Below are 18,889 nucleotides of genomic sequence, written 5' to 3'. Positions count from 1 at the left end.
AGAGGAAAAGGATTGTAAGCTCGAGCGTACCAACCTTATGGTACGCTCGAGTGCCCAATCACATGGGTCCCACATTTTTTTGTGGTGATCCAAAGCATTCATTTGCAAGGCCCTATCATAGATAGGGTGTGTACCAAAAATCAGCTCCATTGAATCATCCTAATCCCGGGAAAAAATGGGCAGATTTGTGGACAAACAGTGTCTGTCCATTTTGACCTCCCCAAATGGATGAGTTAGGATGATCCTATGGAGCTGATTTTTGGTACACACCCCATCTATTTAAGGGCCTTTCAAATGAATGCTTTAGATCATCCTAAAAATGTGGGACCACATGTGATTGGGCACTCGAGCGTACCATAAGGTTGGTACACTCGAGCGTACAATCCTTTTCCTCATATATATATATATATATATATATATAGCTACAGAAAAAAGGATTTCTTTTCTTTTTTTGTGAGAATTACATGTCAGTATTAATATTAACGATTTTTGCCATTCCTAACTTTCTCCTTCTGTATATCTATCTATCTAGCAGAATAGAAAGGGAGAGGAGTTTTTGGAATTATTGGAAACATCTGTGGATTTAACACGTTGTAGTTCAACCGTGTTAGCCTTTTAGCCCTTACCTGCTATATCTAAGTATATTTTGCAGGGGTAAGATGGTCCCTCCCTAATTTACACAGCTCTTTGTCAGAGATATTTAGGAGATTTTTTCTCCTGCTCGATCTTATAGAAGACACGTTTCTAGGTATTTCTTTTTTTAGTGACACACTGACGCGTGCCTCACTCTCTCTCTCTCTCTCTCTCTCTCTCTCTCTCTCTCGCCCGAGATGCGAGATGCGACACTCTACCTTTCTCTTTCTCTCTCATCCTGTCTCTCGAACCCGCCCTTCATCTGTCTTTGTTGTTCTAGGTTAGGGTTCCCTCCCATTGAGATTCTAATGTTTTTTTTTAAACCTTTTTTGAATTTCAGGTTAGGGTTTCCCTTCAATGAGATTCTAATGGGTCTTTTGAAACCCTTGAATTACGGGTTTGGGTTTCCCCTTAATTTAAGATTCTAATGGGTTTCCTCTAAACCTTTGAATTCCAGGGAATTTGAGAATCAATCATTTATCCCCTTTCTACTACATACTTTCAACGGCTCTGGATCTAAAGATAGATTGACTTTTTTGGTTGAAACTATGGGTATTTCTATGACTGCTTGGGAGAGGTATTTTCATTTGCTTTTATGCTTTAATTTCTTTTATATGTTGGGCTTATTTATTGGGATTTCCACATTATAATGAGATATTATGAGTTGATCAAAACCCAGCATTTTTCTTCTTATTTTCATTTTGAGTTATATGTTCACTTTTGAACGATTCTGTATTCTAATGGTGGAATTATAGGTTGTTTGTTCATGAATTTCGAACTTGAGACTCTAATCGGTCAATGAAACGGATATATACGATTGCATATGAGATTAGGGTTCTTGCCTAAAGCGTAAAAATCTCAATCTTCATGTTGTAACCCTCTTTCTTTTAAGTATCTTTGTTTGAGGTTTCTATAAGGTGGTGCAGCTCTGAAGTAGTTGAATTAGAGAATTTTTTTTTTCATTTATTTACAGGTTTTAGGATAGTTTCGCCGTAAGATTATCTGATTCAATGCACATCATGACGCTAGAAAATATAAATTATAAAGAGATGAATGCAGGTCACTTATTAAGGAAATCATAGCTTATCCTCTCATTGACATAGAGACTTCTTTTATTTATTTACAAGTTTTAGGTAGTTTCACTATAAGGGTTACGAAATTATGCATTGTTGTAAGGCCTTCTAAATTATTGCTCATTATTCTGTGTATCGGTTCTTGGGATTCTTGCTCATTTTTCGGAAACTATTTTAGGGCTGTCGTGGTGGGTTACTTCCCACTGATTTTTATCGTCATTTTACTTCGGTGTTTTCTGGATAGTGCCTTATGTTCGATGAAATGCCACGAAGAAAATTGTTTATATTGTTTGGTTCTTGCTGGTTTTTTTTGTTATCTTTGGATGCCAGTATTTATCTTTTTTCCATTTATGTTATTTTGGTTCTTTATGGGGAGATGATGAAGGGATTCCAGGTGGGTTGTTCATGACTAGTCGGGTTCAACACTGGTTCCTTAGTTTCCTGTTAGTAGCTATGTTTCTTCTTCCCCAATATTTTGTTAGGGTTTTCTTCTCAAAATGCAAAACGAACAGGGCCTAAGATAGTGCCTTATGTTTGATGAAAAGCCACAAAGAAATATTTTCTTTTTCATGCTTCTATTCTAGGATTTATTGATTTTTTTGTTAGGTGTGGCTTCTGTTTCTATTTATGTAGGATGTGAATTATGCCGGGGCATCACCTCCCAATCAGAATGCATTTATATGTCTTCCTTGCATTTTTTTTCTTTGTAGGTTTTCTTTGTAGCGGGATTTGAATTAATTTGTATAGTTTTTGCCTCATTTCTCTTTTGTAAACATCTTCAACGACACAGCTGGTTTGAATCGAGCGATTCTCAAGTACGATATCCATTCCTTATGTCTCGGCTGGCAAGTACCAATATCGAAATCATGAGCACTCTGATCATTTATGGAGTCTAGCAGGCATGAACAGTCTTCTTCCCCTATATGCATTGTAAAGAAACATGTCTTCTTGAAGAATTTATAAATTGAAGTATTTTCGTTGCCAGGATGTTCAAGGTTGAAGGTACTAAACTCTTTGTTTTCATATGCAGGGGAGAAATTATCTAGAGAAGAAGCATTGCAAGATCGCCGAAAAGGTTTCCATTTGGGTTCTTTGAACTTCCAAATATTTCTACACCCTTCATTTCTAACTTTATTGATCTGCATTTTCCTTTGCTTGCAGTTAAAAAATAGAATGATGGATTAGATATCTGGAAGCCTTTTTGCCCCGAAGGTTTCAAAGAGGGATATCCTCACACATTCTCTTTATTTTAACGGCAGTGTCAATTATTGAATTTGTTCAATAGAGATGTTGTTAGAGTTTATCTATTTTTTTTTTTTTGACTTCCAATCTCATTTATCTATTCCATTTTTATGTCATAGATCATTGAGCAATGAAAAAAACTGCCACTGGTGGTTTTGTTGAAATTCAAACAGGGCCTTAGTGTAGGGATTTATCCATTCATGTTACTTCCGTTCTAGATTGGAGTAACTCTTTTAATCATTTGCTTTGTCTTTGTCAATAGGTTGATGGAAATGAACTAAAGCAAGCATGCACTGGCAATTGTTTGTCTTCTGTATTTAGCGAGTTCCAACTATACAAAAACACCAACTTACTTTCGTTTTTTGCTCCCTTCAAAATTTAAATAACTCTTTTATTCATTTACTTTGTGTTTGTCGATATAATGAAAATTAAATAAAGAAAACTTACTTTTGTTTTTTGCTCCCTTCAGAATTTAAATAACTCTTTTATTCATTTACTTTGTGTTTGTTGATATTATGAAAATTAAATAAAGATTGCACTGGCAATTGTTGATCTGCTGTGTTAAGGTATACAAAAAGTTCAGCTTAGGTTATCACTTTCACACCATGACACTTCCACTGATGTCTTATTCAATACTAAAATTTAAAAACTTGATGAGCATAATGTCGTAAACTATAGTTGAATGGAATTGATATTTCCATTCTCACAAATAGTTGGATTATAATATTCCGCCAAACTGAATATCATGTGTTCTAATCTTTTTGATTTATTCTATTCTTATATACCGGATTGGATTTTTTTTATTCCATTGTGTTTGCACTTTTACCTTCATTTTTTTTACGATTCTATTGGTTTTTCACTTTTAGTATAACACGGGATCATGGAAATGGGTTCTGTTTCTTTTATTGCCTTCCAATTTTTTGATGTTTCTTTTCTATCCATATATGAACAGTTTTAGAACATCTTTTTAATTAATCATTTACATTTTCTTTATCGTCCCGTGCATCGCACGGGGTATTTTACTAGTATATATATATATATATATATATATATATCAAAGAGATATCCTCCCCTTTGTAGGGGCATTCAGTTTTGGACAAAAAATCTGCCACACTATTAGCTTCCCACCAGCTATGAGTGATTTTCTAATCATTAAACGAGCTTAGAAGGTCCATGATTTTCTCCTTTGTCGGTTTCTTTTTCCAAGGGCAATTGTACTCACCGTCAAGAACTTTAACAACTACCAAGGAATCAGATTCAATTCACTCTTTCATTCTGTTTTTTTCCTTTGCAAGGGAGATCACCTTCAGGAAAGCATCAATCTCAAGCTCATGAATGGAAGCTTCCTGGGGTTTCCATTGAGAAAAACGGGCAATGATTTACCCTTGTGGGCTGCACAACAGTCCTCCAATAGCCGCTGATGTCTCAGAGAGAGAGGCATCAGTGTTGATCTTGGTCCATTCCGGTTCTGGATCCAGTCTGATCCATTTGCATCCCCTGTTGGGAGTGTTGGGGCCTGAAGGCCAAGATTGCAGCCAACCCGTTTATTTCTATTGTTGGTGCCTCTTGGAGACGAAGATGGATGCATCTCATTGGAACCAGCACCAGGATATTTCTCAGGATATGCTGTTTGTGGTTGTGGGTATTTCCATGCAGACTCCCATTGTGCTGAAGCCATATGTGGGATATGGAAGCACAGAATGCAAGACGAATAGCTGTTGCAGTTTGTCCAGTCCCAACAAGATTTTGCCGAATCCATTCCTCCTCTCTCTTAGAGTTGGCTTTGGCTTTCTCTGGAATCTGAATCTCCACAGTATCGACCTCCAAATCCATGAAGAGAAAGAGAATGAGAAGAAGGGATGATCCGGGGATTCCCTCTCCGAATTGCATAGGAGGCAGCCTATGTTTCTGGATGCACCAAGCAAGGAGAGCCTGTCTCAAGTTTATAGTTTAGAGCCTGCCATGAAGTGAATCCGTGCTTCGGGATGTGTCCCTTAAACCATACATAGGAATGCCGCAAAACTTTTGGGTGTTTGCTTCTGATTTATTGCCATGCTGATTTCATTGTGAATCCTAAGTCTGGAGACTCTGGACATGGTTTCCACACCGGGATATCAGGCCCTCCAGCTATGGTAAGAGAAGAGAATAGAATGTTTTTTACTTCAGATAGCCATGGATGATTGAAGATTTCAGCCCAATCACCATTTGCCCAAAGGTTTCTAACCTCAGCATTTGCCGGAATTGAGATTATCACAGATCCTATGGATGTTTGGGAGCAGATTGGTCCATCAGGATGCCAAGATTGTTTCCAAAAATCAATCCCCTCCCCATTGCCCAAGATGTAGCAGACATTTCCTTTGGCAATTTCCCTCCCCCGAAAGATGCCTCTAGCTCCTCAGGACATGTTTCGAGGAACATTTGCCTCCCAATAATTCTTTCCTCTTGCATTGAGGATCCGCCAGACACAATTCAGCTGGGCAGCCTGGTTAATGTTATGGGGCTTTCGAATGCGAACTCCTCCTCCGTCCTTTGGTCTGCAAATTGTGCTCCAGGCCACTGGGTGATACCTTCAGGTTAGATAGGGCCACACCAAACAAAATTTCTCGGAATGGTGACTATTTCCTTGAGAGTACAACAGGGAAGTGAGAAAGCCATGGACTATATGGAAACTGTTCAGGACTGCTCTTACCAGCTCCAACCTACAAGCTCTAGAGAGGTGCCTGTTCGACCAGGTAGCAATTCAGCTCCTTACTTTGGCTACAAGAGGTTTGCACATAGCAGAAGACAATCTGGTGGAAGTTAACGGGAGGCCAATATATTTTAATGGGAGGGCTCCTTCATGCCAATGATTTTGCAGATCATTTTTTTCCTGGCATCTGCTGTTAGCAAATAGGATCTCAGATTTCTTCACATTCGCCTCCATGCCAGAGCATTCTCTAAATTTGTTGAGAGATTTTTCGATTTGGAGAGCATTTTCTGGGGTGGCATTGGCAAAGAGCATGACATCATATGCAAAGAACAAGTGAGATACAAAGATGGGGCGTTTAACAAAGGGGGTAGAAATGAGGTTCTTCCTACTGGCTTCTTGAAAAATGGCCGACATCATTTCCATGGTGATACAAAACAGAAGGGGGGAGATCGGGGCCCCTTGTCTCAGGCCATTAGTTGTTTGAAAACCCCTTTGGGCTACTATTGATAATAATAGAGAAGGTTGGGGTGCGATTGCATTGCTGAATCCATCTCCTCCATGTATCATTGAACCCCTGTTTGGCCATAAAACTGGGGAGGGCTTCATGAGCTACATTATCGTAAGCCTTTCTGAGGTCAATCTTGATGCACATCGCTTGCTTGGCACCCTTCCTATGGAAGTTGTGGAGTAAGTCCTAAGTCAAGAGAATATTGTCTTGGATTAACCTTCCCTTTATAAAGGCAGATTGGAAAGGTCCAATGATGCGGTCCATCACAGTGCTGAGCCTATTAGTCATGATCTTAACGATAATCTTGTAGAGCAGGTTGCAGAAGAAAATAGGCCGATATGTATCGGGGGCTGCTGCATCCAGGCCCTTGGGGATGAGAGCAATGTTGGTAGTATTCACCTCCGGAAGAAGAGTTCCTTTGTTGAAGAAATATTGGACACCCTTAGTTACATCTCCTCCTATCAAGTACCAAAAGTGCTGGTAAAAATCACCATTAAAACCATTGGGTCCCGGAGCTTTATTCCCATCCAAGGCTTTTACCACTACTTCAATTTCATCTGGGGAGACTGGGCGGGTGAGATTTTCAGCTTCAGTGGTAGTTAGTCTCCTGTTAGGCTCTGGAATAGAGTTATGATCAACTCTTTTTCCATTATTTAAAAGCCCTTTGAATTAGTTTAGGAAGGTGACCTCAATGATCTCAGCATCAGTTGTAATGTCTCCATTGTGTTTGGTGATGCCCATAATGCTATTTTGATTGCAGTGATGGTTCATTGCAACATGGAAAAAACTGGAATTTGAATCCCCCAAGTTTAGCCATTGAACTCGAGAGTTTTGGTGATTCATTGGTTCTTCCATTCTGGCTGGCAGCTTGCATGCATTCTTCCCTTGCTTTGCCCTCCAGATGTGTAAGATTTTTATCAGCCGATTTAAAGCAATCATATCTTGGACCTTGTGGAGCTTTTGAAGCAGAATTGGCACTTTCCTGTCAATTCTCCCAAACACGTTTTGGTTCCAAACTTTCAGTTCTCGTTTCACTTCATTGAGTTTCTGGACTACTCTGTACATAGGATTTCCTCTATCTTGGATCCCCCATGATTTCTCAACCACCTCATAAACAGAAGTATCCTGGAGCCACTGGAGAAGAATTTGAAAGTCTTTTTGTTGGTCTTCTGATTCTCCATAAGTTGAATTATGAGGGCATGGTCAGAAGTTCCTCGATGAAGTTCCTTGATGCTTGTACATGGCCATTGAATGGGGAAATTGCATAAGCCAGTCATCATTTATCAAAGCTCTGACCATATGTCTCAATCTAATATCATCCTGAGAGTTATTATTCCAGGATAGAACTTGGCCAATGGTTTTGAGGTCCTTCAGAGCACATGCTTCAATACAATCATTGAATTCCTCCAATTCCCTATAAACACGGTCAGGGCCTCCCATCCTCTGATCCGGGAATCTGGTAGTGTTGAAGTCACCAGCAACAATCCACGGCCTGTTGATGGCGGATGCGAGGTTACAAATATCCTCCCATAAATCTCTTCGTTCACTCCCACTGTTAGAAGCATATACAGCAGTAAGCAAGAAGCTTACCTTTATTTGGGTCCAAGTAATCTCGGCATGAACAAATTGTCTAGAATCTTTTCGAATAGAAATTTGAATGATTTTAGGATCCCAAATCACCCAGATCCTTCCTTTGGTGGTATGAGAGTAATTTCCATAGGTACTCAAACGTTCACAATTATCAGAAGAATAATGCTCCATTAATTCTTTGCTAGCTTTTGTTTATAGTAAACATAAGAATGGGGCACATTTTTTTTTTTTTTTTGATGGGTAATGGGGCACATTTCTTGTTGATTAGAGACTGGATTTCCTGTCTCCTTAATGCCAAGCAGAGGCTCCTAGCATTCTAGATCCCGAAGTTCATCATCATCAACTAAGTGTTGGTCCTCCTCCGCAATCATCTGAGCTATTTTTTCGCTTTTACTGAGCTCGGTTTCCTTGTCCCCCTTTTGAACAGGTTTGTTTTCTGTTCCAGCTTACTCAACGTGCTGTTTAGCTATTCTTCATTTTCTTCTACCTCAGTAAGGATAGCATATGGGTTTTGGGTTTGGAGGATACTTGAAGGTTCCCCCTGTTGATCGCAAGGAGACTCAACTTCTTCTGCTTCATTTTGTATTTCTTGATTTTTCAGGTCTCGTGTCTCAACCACCTCTTCAGCAACAGTTTCCTGATCTGTCTCCTTCGGAATCTCCTTTTACTGAATAGGCCTCCACTCTTTCCTCTGTTTTTTCTCTGTTTTATTGTTTTTGGGGCAGGAGAGGTTATTGTAGTTAAAAGTTTTACACTCCTTGCTGGATGGTGGCCTCCCATTCTTACTCCACCTTCTGCAGGGTGGTGCCTAATGATGGGTGGTGTTAAGATCCGAACTGATGTGAGCTCTATTCTATTCGGTGAAAGTGTGAAGATCATAACTTGTTCATTGCACATAAGGGTGCAATGAACAAGCTATTTGGCATTTGTTTAACTACTTACCATCTATGAAAAAAGTTCCTCGGTTATCTTTCGATCCATTCTTATGATTTTAAGATCAAGGATGCCTTAGTATTTTTCTTTCTCCTACAAGTGCCCAATTACATTTCATCTAACCACAATTACTAAAGGGCACACACAAAGTGGCCAGTCTGCTCTCCCTATGTGGATTAGTGAAATCAAACATGGTCTGTACTTGCTTTTGCATTTATTTATATCTATGCATGCCGACATGAGTTTAAACGGATTTATATTCTTCACACTTTTGTTTTTGGTGATTACCAATGAATGTCAGTCTCTCTTTGGTTTTCAAATCTGTCTCTGGTTCTGAGTTTTGTTGTTGCACATTGAGCACATGGCATCATTTATGTATAACCAATGTTAAAATCGTATGATTCACGATTTGAATCCCATCGAATCGTGGGTAAAACGATTCAATTCGGAAGGAAGACTTGTTTTCTGTAAAAGTCGCACTTGTGTAAAAATTACATGATTTTTACTTTTCTTTTTACGAGATTTTTTGCTTATTTTCCTGTGGTCGACCCTTTGTGATTAAACCCCTTATACATCGTATATATACCTCTCGCCCCCACTTATAACCTAAACACAACTAAAGAAAGCCGTAACTCTATTATTCTCCTCCTTTCTTCGTTTTCTTCTCTTCTTTCATTCTTCTCCTCCTCGTCCTTCCGACGTTGTACCAACTTATAACCTATAAAGCCCTTCTCATCCTTATATTTAATTTAATTTTATGGTTTTAAATGGAAAATAGATAATTGCTCATTTTATTCTGTTTTTTTAACTTTTTATATTTTTAATATATTTTCTCTTTTTTATATGTAAATCAGAATAAATCTTACTATTTACGATTCGATTCGATTCGAAGCCTGTTACGATTCGATTCTGATTTTCAGAACCTTGATCTAGATAATATATTCATATAACCCTTGAATGCCTATGTATGTGTTATACCCAATTTATTATGTTGATTACATTAAAAGTCACACTTGGCCTGGGTCATGTTTGAAACTTTGTCGAGTGCTTGATAGAAAATCTCCTGAATGTAGTCCAACAAAACCAAAACTGTGCCATAATCTGATCGAATTGCTCCTTCAAATGGCTGAAGTACAGTCAAGTTACAACATGTTCTCCGACAGCCTCTTAACTGTTTACATTTGTCCTTTCCAGAAGGGGGTATCTTTGTCATTCTGGAAGGCACTGTTTTTTATTTGTTGAATCAACTGGTCCTTTAGCAAAGATGGAAATATTCTATATTAATTCACATCTAAACCCATCAACCCACATGCATCTCTTACCCCATATCTGCTTTTACAGAAATAGGAATCCCGTGCAACTTGGAAACTCCACTTCCTTTCGAAATTATTTCCTGATTCAGCACACATTGTCATGGCTATTAGGAAACAACCTCAACTAATCTTTTTTCTTATTTTTAGCAATTATAGTTTTGATGCATTTCTCCTTGGATCTCAGCTTGATACAAATGAGAATTAGTTATGTTTGTCAGTTTCATTTGTTTGGTAGAGTGAAGTGATTTCCTGAAGGTGCTATGAGATCCACCCAAACATGAAAAATCAGTCATTTTTCTATGTAATGAATTTCGTCATTGAATTGGTTTTATCTCCATGCCTTTATAGAAATATCCGAAAGGTGTGGTAATGATACTTGATCAGCTCCGGAATCAGCCTTCTTTCTTCTTCCAATATAACTATATTAATGCTTGTGTGCCATCTCTTTGATTATTCGATTGCGATGTATTTGATTATTTGATTTTTCTTTGTTGATACTTTGCAGAAGCGAACTTTTCTTTGTTATACGCAAAAACTGAAATGGTGAGTCATCTAGAAGTTGTTGGTAATGGCATTACATTTTGGACTAAAATAATTTTTTTTTTCTTTGCGGAATTAAGTCTTATTTAATGTACTTATATTTTTTCAATGATCTCTATGCTTCATTTACTATTTTTCCGTTTACTCTGTCAGTTCCCAAATTGACTTTTGTTATGTTTTTGTGTTCTTTTCAATCTTCACCAGTTCTCCAGGGGCGTTTGGAATGACATTAAAAAGGCATTATGAGAAGTATCTCTCGGAATATGAATTAGCAAAGGAAGATGTTGATGGAGAGTTCTGCTTACAGTGTCACAGGTCTGAACTCTCTCTCTCTCTCTCTCTCTCTCTCTCTCTCTCTCTCTCTCTCTCTCTCTCTCTCTCTCCATATTGTATATGCATATTCTTTCTTTTGCAAATCTTTGCTAATAACAATAGCGCTCCTGGCGACTAGGTGAATTGTGGCACGTGCGGTGAATGGGACCACATTTGGTTGTGACACACGGCTGGGTCTTGGTGCATTCTAGGTATAATATGTCTGCCCCATCATCCCCTTTCATGATATGGACTATGTTTGTCCAATTTGAAAAATTCATAAACAGATGGATCTGTTTTGGTAGTCCTGTTAAGGAATTTCTTGCTTGAAAAATGCATAAACAGATGGACGCAACTTTGTATCAGTTTTCACATTAAATGTTGCATGAATCATCGAAGTTGATTTGACTGCCAAAACTGATGGATCTTGTTTGGCAGTCTTGTTACGGAATTTCTAGCTTGAAAATAACCATTGCTTTTTATTGTGATTAGCATTCTAAAATTGTCCCCCGTGAGTAGATTTTCTTTTTATTTTTTTATACATGTTAGATAGTTCCATAGTTATTGTTTAGTAGTTAGGGTGCTTGTTTTCATTATACGAATGATTTGTGGATGTTTTCTTGGTCTATGGGATGCATGAATTTTTGTTTCTTCTATCATGTGTATTTATTTCTCTAGGCTTCTATGGGACCCCTAGAGGAGGGTAGAAGCTCATTAGAGACCGGGCGAGGGGAGGGGGGGGAATCTCTAGAGGGACATTGCCCTCTGAACATACAAAATGCTATCGTAGTTAATGCATGGAGGGGGCTGAGATTCTTAGGGTGGGGGAGAAGGGTTCCTAGAGAGACGGAGATCTAGACATGTGAAAAAGAGGGTGTGTTGGCTCATAGTAGGGGTAAGTGACAAATAGTAGACTGGCTTAAGAATTCGTCATAGGATGTGGGTCTTTTATAAAATCTCCAAAAAATCATGCTTTGAGTCTTTGAAACTTAAAGGGTTCATTTGTGTTTGTCATATATTTTATTTAGTTTGGATTGCGGGAATTTTCTGAAAATTTTGGAAAGGAAAAGTATTTTTAAAATTTCGTCACTGAATTGGTTTGATCTCTTATCCAAGCCTTGATAGAAATATCTGAAAGGGTATATTTCTTTCTTTTCCCAATCGATCTCATTGGCAAAGTAATCAAGGTAACGCCACTTGATCGGCTTTGGAATCAGCCTTTTCTTTTTCTCTTTCAATATTTACATTACTGCTTTTATGTTATGTCTCTGATTGTTTTTTCTTCGTAGATATTCTGCTACAGAAAGTGAACTATTCTTTGTTGGCTGTAAAAACTGAAACAGTGAACTCATCCATAAGCAGTTGGTAATTGCATTACATGTTGGACTACAATAGTTTTTATTTATTTGTGGAATTAATTCTCTTATTTATTATACTGATATTTTTTTAGTAATCTCTACGTGTCATTTACTACTTTTGCATTTACTCTGCCAGTTCCCTTGAAAATTAACCTTTGTTATATTTCTGTTTTCTTTTCACTCTTGACCATTACTCTGGGTGCGTTGGGAATACATTAAAAAGCATTACGACTATGAATTAGCAAATGACGATGTTGATGGAGAGTGCTGCTTACCATGTCACAGGTCTCTCTCTCTCTCTCTCTCTCCATATTGTATATGCATATTGTTTCTTTTGCAAATATTCGTTGACAATAGTAGCGCGGCTGGCCACTAGGTGAATTGTGGCATATGCAGTGAATGTGGACCACTTTGGTTGTGACATATGCAGTGAATGTGGACACAAAATGGGGCAGATTTGTGTCTGTCCATTTTTGTCCAGGGGTTAGGATGATCCTATGGAGCTGATTTTTGGTACACCCCCCATCTATGTAAGGGACTTTCAAATGAATGGTTTGGATCATCCTAACAAAGTGGGCCCCCATGTGATTGGGCAAGCTAGCTCACCATAAGTTTGGTGAGCTTAAGCTCACCAACAGTTTCCTCACACACACACACACACACACATATATATATATATATATATATATATATATATATATATATATATATATATATATATATATATATATATATATATATATATATTTTTATATGAGGAAAATGATTGTGAGCTTGAAGCTCATATAGCTTATATGAGCTTGAGGGCCCAAACACTTGGTCCCACATTTTTTGTGGTGATCCAAACCGATTTGCAAGGCCCCATCATAGATAGGGTGTACCAAAAATCAGCTCCATTGGATCATCCTAACCCCTCCAAAAGCAGAGGGTAAAAATGGGCAAATTTGTGGCCAACGGTGTCTGTCCATTTTGCCCTCCACTTTTGGATGGGTTAGGATGATCCTATGGAGCTGATTTTTTGTACACACCCTATCTATGTAAGGGCCTTTCAAATGAATGCTTTGGCCCATCCTAACAATATGGGCCAACATGTGTTTGGGCCCTCAAACTCATATAAGCTATATGAGCTTCAAGCTCACAATCATTTTCCTCTCTCTCTCTCTCTCTCTCTCTCTCTCTCTATATATATATATATATATATATATATATATATATATATATACTAGTAAAAAACCCCGGGCGATGCACGGGCCGACAAAGAACTGTTCGGACCACATCATAGGTTGATCCAAACCGTCCATGTGATGGAACACTACATAAATAGGTTGTGCCCCAAAAATGTTGCCCTTCAGCTACAATGTCGCTTTGGATACAATGTCGCCTCGGATACAATATTGCCTAGAAATATAAAGTCGCCTTGGATACATTGTAGCCTCGGATACTACGTTGCATTCTGCTACAATGGCGCTTCAGATACTATGTTGCCTTCGGATATAATGTCGCCTCAGATACTAGTTTGCTTTCGGATACTAGGTCGCTCAATCTGATGAATTGGATAGGTGACACAAAGGAAAAGGAATCCTGATACCAAATGACGAGGATGTGCCTGAGAACCCAGAAGTGGTAGGTTTTAATAAGTTCCTAGCTATGGGCGATTTATTGGGGATGTCCTACCATGAGAATCTAGGAAAAAGACGAGAAATGTACCAATCCATATAATCTTGAGGAGCGAATGAGACAGCAGGGACAATCACAGAGGCCGAGCCAATAACAGAATCACAAAATTAATGGGGGCCACTCAAAAAGTACAGAGATACTCTCAGTAAAGGAAAATCTGCGTTCGAAGGATAGTATATAATTCCAGGTCAATTAAGTCTGTTTAGATAAGTGGATAGAAGTAGGAGGGAAGGAAATTAATTGCAGGAAGCTGGAAGATGGAAGTACGAAGCTCAATGATTTGCGTATGGTTTAATTTCAGTGGTAGCTTCTGACAGTTGGGGGAACTTGTACATGGTTCTTGTTTAAGCTGATGGTTTCCCTTGGACCCATTAGTCTTGACTCGAGAAGTTTTTTGTCTAGACTCCTCCCCTGGACACTTTTGCCTTGCTATATTGTCTCTTGAATGTCTTGAAGGCTATAGGTTCTCAGAACTTCAGGTTGGCCTTGGTTAGAAAGACAGACTAAGGCATACAAGTAATCCCATTGAATTCGTTAAGAAAGGTTGCCAATGTCAGAAAGAGAGGAAATGTAGGTTGCCAATGTCATTTAAAAAATAAATAAAAAAAAAACAATGTCGCCTCGGATATAAAGTTGCCTCAGATACAATGTAGCTTCGGATACTATGTTGCCTTCGGCTACAATGTCGCTTCGAATACTATGTTGCCTTTAGATATAATGTCGCAACGGATACAATGTCGCCTTCGGATACAAGGTCGCTTCGGATACTATGTTGCCTTCGGATTCAATGTCGCCTTGGATAAAATGTTGCCTCGAATATAAAGCCACCTCGGAAACAATATTGCCCTTCGGCTACAATGTCGCTTCAGATACTACGTTGCCTTTGGATATAATGTCGCCTCGGATACAATGTAGCCTCGGAAACTATTTTGCTATCGGATACAAATTCGCTTCGGATACAATGTCGCCATCGGATACAATGTCGCCATCGGATACAATGTCGCCTTGGATATAAAGTCGCCTTGGGTACAATGTAGCCTCGGGTACTATGCTCCTTCCGGGTACAATGTAGCTTCATATACTATGTTGCCTTCAGATATAATGTGGCCTCGGATACAATGTAGTCTCGTAACTATTTTGCTTTCGGATATAAGGTCGCTTCTGATACTTTGTCACCTTCGGATACTATGTCGCACCGAATACAATGTAGCCCTTCGGCTACAATGTCACTTCAGATACTATGTTGTCTTCAGATACTATTTTGCTTTCGGGTAGTAGTTCGCTTCGGATACTCTGTCGTCGTCGCATACAATGTCGCATTGGATACAATGTTGCCTCAGATATAAAGTCGCCTCAGATACAATGTAGCCTCGGTTACTATGTTGCCTTCGGCTACAATGTCGCTTCGGATACTATATCGCCTTCGGATATAATGTTGCCTCCGATACAATGTAGCCTCGGATTCTATTTTCTTTTGGATAGAAGGTCGCTTTGGATACAATGTCGCCTTGGATATAATGTTGCCTTGGTTATAAAATCGCCTCGGATACAATATAGTCTCGGATAATATGTTGCCTTAGGCTACAATGTCGCTTCGGATACTCTCTTGGCTTCGGATATAATGTCGCCTTAGATACAATGTAGCCTCGGATACTATTTTATTTCGGATAAAAGGTCGCTTCGGATACAATGTCGCCTTGGATATAATGTTGCCTCAGTTATAAAGTCGCCTCAGATACAATGTAGCATCACATATTATGTTGCCTTCGGCTACAATGTCCTTTCGGAAACTATGTTGCCTTCGAATAAAATGTCGCCTCTGATACAATATAGGAATACTATTTTCTTTCAGATACAAAGTCGCTTTGGATACTATGTCGCCTCGGATACAATGTTGCCTCGGATATAAAGTCGCCTCGAATACAATCTAGCTTTGGATAGTATGTTGCCTTTGGCTACAATGTTGCTTCAGATACTATGTTACCTTCGAATATAATGTCGCATCGGATACACTATTGCCTCGGATATGATGTTGCCTTCGGCTACAATGTCGCATCGGATACTATGTTGCCATCGGATATAATGTCACCTCGGACACAATGTAGCCTCGGATACTATTTCTTTCAGATACAAGGTTGCTTCAGATACTATGTCGCCTACGGATACAATCTATCCTCGGATATAAAGTTGCTTCGGGTACTATGTTGCCTTCAGCTACATTGTCACTTCGGATACTATGTTGCCTTCTTATATAATGTCGCCTCAGACAAAATGTAGCCACAGATACTATTTTCTATCGGATAGAAGGTTACTTTGGATAGAATGTCGCCTTTGGATACAATGTCACCTTAGATATAATGTTGCCTCGGTTATAAAGTCGCCTCAGATACAATGTAGCCTCGGATACTATGTTGCATTCGGCTACAAAGTCGCTTCGGATATTACGTTGCCTTCGGATATAATGTCCCCTCGGGTACAATGTAGCCTCAAATACTATTTTGCTTTCCGATACAAGGTCGGTTCGGATACTATGTCGCATTCAGATACAATATCTCCTCGGATATAAAGTCACATCGGATACAATGCTGCCCTTCTGCTATAATGTTGGATCGGATACTATGTTACCTTCAGATATAATGTATCTTCGTATACAATCTAGCCTCAGATACTATTTTCTTTCGGATACTAGGTCAGTTTGGTTACTATGTCGCCTTCGTATACAATGTCGCGTCGGATACAATGTTGCCTCGGATATAAAGCCGCCTCGGGTATTATGTTTCCTTCGGCTACAATGTCGCTTCGGATACTATATTGCCTTCGAATATAATGTCGCCTCGGATACAAGGTTTCCTCAAATATAAAGTCGCCTTGGATACAATGTAGCCTCGGATACTATGTTGAGTTCGGCTATAATGTCAATTCGAATACTATGTTGGCTTCAGATATAATATCGCCTCGGATATTATTTTGCTTTCGGAGACAAGGTCGCTACGGATACTATGTCGCTTCCGGGTACAATGTTGCCTCGAATATAAAGTCACCTTAGATACAATGTTGCCTCGGATACTATGTTGCCTTCGGGTACAACATCGCTACGGATATAATGTCGCTACGGATACAATGTAGCCACGGATACTATTTCTCCTCCAATACACTGTTGCGTCGGATACAATGTTGCCTTGGATACTATGTTGCCATCAGATATAATGTCGCCTCGGATACTATTTCTTTCGGATACAAAGTCGGTTCAGATACTATGTCACCTACGGATACATTGTTGCTTCGGCTACAATGTTGCCTCGGATATAAAGTTGCCTCGGATACAATATAGCCTTGCGTACTATGTTGCCTTCGGTTCATTGTCGCATTAAATACTATGTTGAAATCATATATAATTATGCCTCGGATATAACGTTGCCTCGGATACTATTTTATTTCGGATAAAAGATCGCTTCGGATACAATGTCGCCTTGGATATAATGTTGCCTCTGTTATAAAGTCGCCTCAGATACAATGTTGTCTCAGATATTATGTTGCCTTCGGCTACAATGTCCCTTCGGAAACTATGTTGCCTTTGAATATAATGTCGCCTCTGATAAAATATAGGAATACTATTTTCTTTCGGATACAAAGTCGCTTTGGATACTATGTCGCATCAGATACAATGTTGCCTCGGATATAGAGTCGCCTCGAATACAATCTAGCCGTGGATATTATGTTGCCTTTGGCTACAATGTTGCTTCGGATACGATGTTTCCTTCGGCTACAATGTGGCATCGGATACTATGTTGCCATCGGATATAATGTCACCTCAGACACAATGTAGCGTCGGATACTATTTCTTTCGGATACAAGGTTGCTTCGGATACTATGTCGCCTACGGATACAATCTATCATCGGATATAAAGTTGCCTAGGGTACTATGTTGCCTTCAGCTACAATGTCGCATCGCATACTATGTAGACATCAGATACTATTTCATTCGGATACAAGGTCGCTTCGGAAACTATTTCGCCTTCGGATACAATGTCACCTCGGATATTATTTCACCTTCGGATCCAATGTCGCCTCAGATACAATGTTGCTTCGGATATAAAGTTGCCTCGTATACAATGTAGCCTCGGATACTATGTTGCCTTCGGCTACAATGTCGCCTTGGATTCAATGTTGTCTCAGATACTATTTTGCCTTCGGATACAATATCGCCTTTGATAAAATGTTGTCTCGAATATAAAGTCACCTCGGATACAATATTGCCCTTCGGCTACAATGTCGCTTCAGATACTACGTTGCCTTCGGATATAATGTCGCCTCGGATACAATGTAACATCAGATACTATTTTGCTTTCGTATACAAATTCGCTTCGGATACAATGTCGCCTTGGATACAATGTTGCATCGGATATAAAGTCGCCTCAGGTACAATGTAGCCTCGGGTACTATGCTCCCTCCCGGTACAATCTAGCTTCGGATAGTATACTGCCTTTAGATATAATGTTGCCTCGGATACAATGTAGTCTCGTAACTATTTTGCTTTCGGATACAAGGTCACTTCGGATACTTTGTCTCCTTCGGATACAATGTTGCCTCAGATATAAAGTCGCCTCGGATACAATGTAGCCCTTCGGCTCCAATGTCATTTCGGATACTATATTGCCTTCGGATATAATGTCGCCTCGGATATGATGTAGCCTCGTATAATATTTTGCTTCGGATACTCTATCGTCGTCGCATACAATGTCGCATCGGATACAATGTTGCCTCGGATATAAAAACGCCCCTGATACAATGTAGCTTCGGTTACTCTGTTTCCTTCGGCTACAATGTCACTTCGGATACTATGTTGCCTTCGTATATAATGTCGCCTCAACACAATGTAGCCTCATATACTATTTTCTTTCGGATAGAAGGTCGCTTTGGATACAATGTCGCATTCTGATACAATGTCGCCTTAGATATAATGTTGCCTCGGTTATAAAGTCGCCTCGGATACAATGTAGCCTCAGATACTACGTTGCATT

General features: G+C 39.2%; 2 long non-coding RNA genes across 3 annotated transcripts; both read left to right on the top strand.

Moving 5' to 3' along the window:
• Positions 1-885: 885 nt before the first annotated feature.
• Positions 886-2,574, top strand: LOC143857165 (uncharacterized). Of its 2 annotated transcripts, none has more exons than XR_013238494.1 (3): positions 886-913; positions 1,091-1,210; positions 2,497-2,574. It is a non-coding gene; the product is annotated as an uncharacterized LOC143857165 (long non-coding RNA). The 2 variants fall into 2 exon arrangements; XR_013238493.1 differs by lacking the exon at positions 2,497-2,574 and adding an exon at positions 2,417-2,451.
• Positions 2,575-2,737: 163 nt separating this feature from the next.
• Positions 2,738-11,166, top strand: LOC143857114 (uncharacterized). Its single transcript, XR_013238445.1, has 5 exons — positions 2,738-2,781; positions 2,868-2,918; positions 10,487-10,524; positions 10,726-10,836; positions 10,973-11,166. It is a non-coding gene; the product is annotated as an uncharacterized LOC143857114 (long non-coding RNA).
• The last annotated feature ends 7,723 nt before the right edge of the window (positions 11,167-18,889 follow it).

This window comes from Tasmannia lanceolata, unplaced genomic scaffold, assembly GCF_043159265.1.
Source record: "Tasmannia lanceolata isolate RefF3 unplaced genomic scaffold, GAP_Taslan_0.1 ptg000024l, whole genome shotgun sequence".
Classification (NCBI taxonomy): Eukaryota; Viridiplantae; Streptophyta; class Magnoliopsida; order Canellales; family Winteraceae; genus Tasmannia; species Tasmannia lanceolata.
Note: the sequence above shows the minus strand (reverse complement) of the source record. Positions and strands in the feature narration are given on the sequence as shown.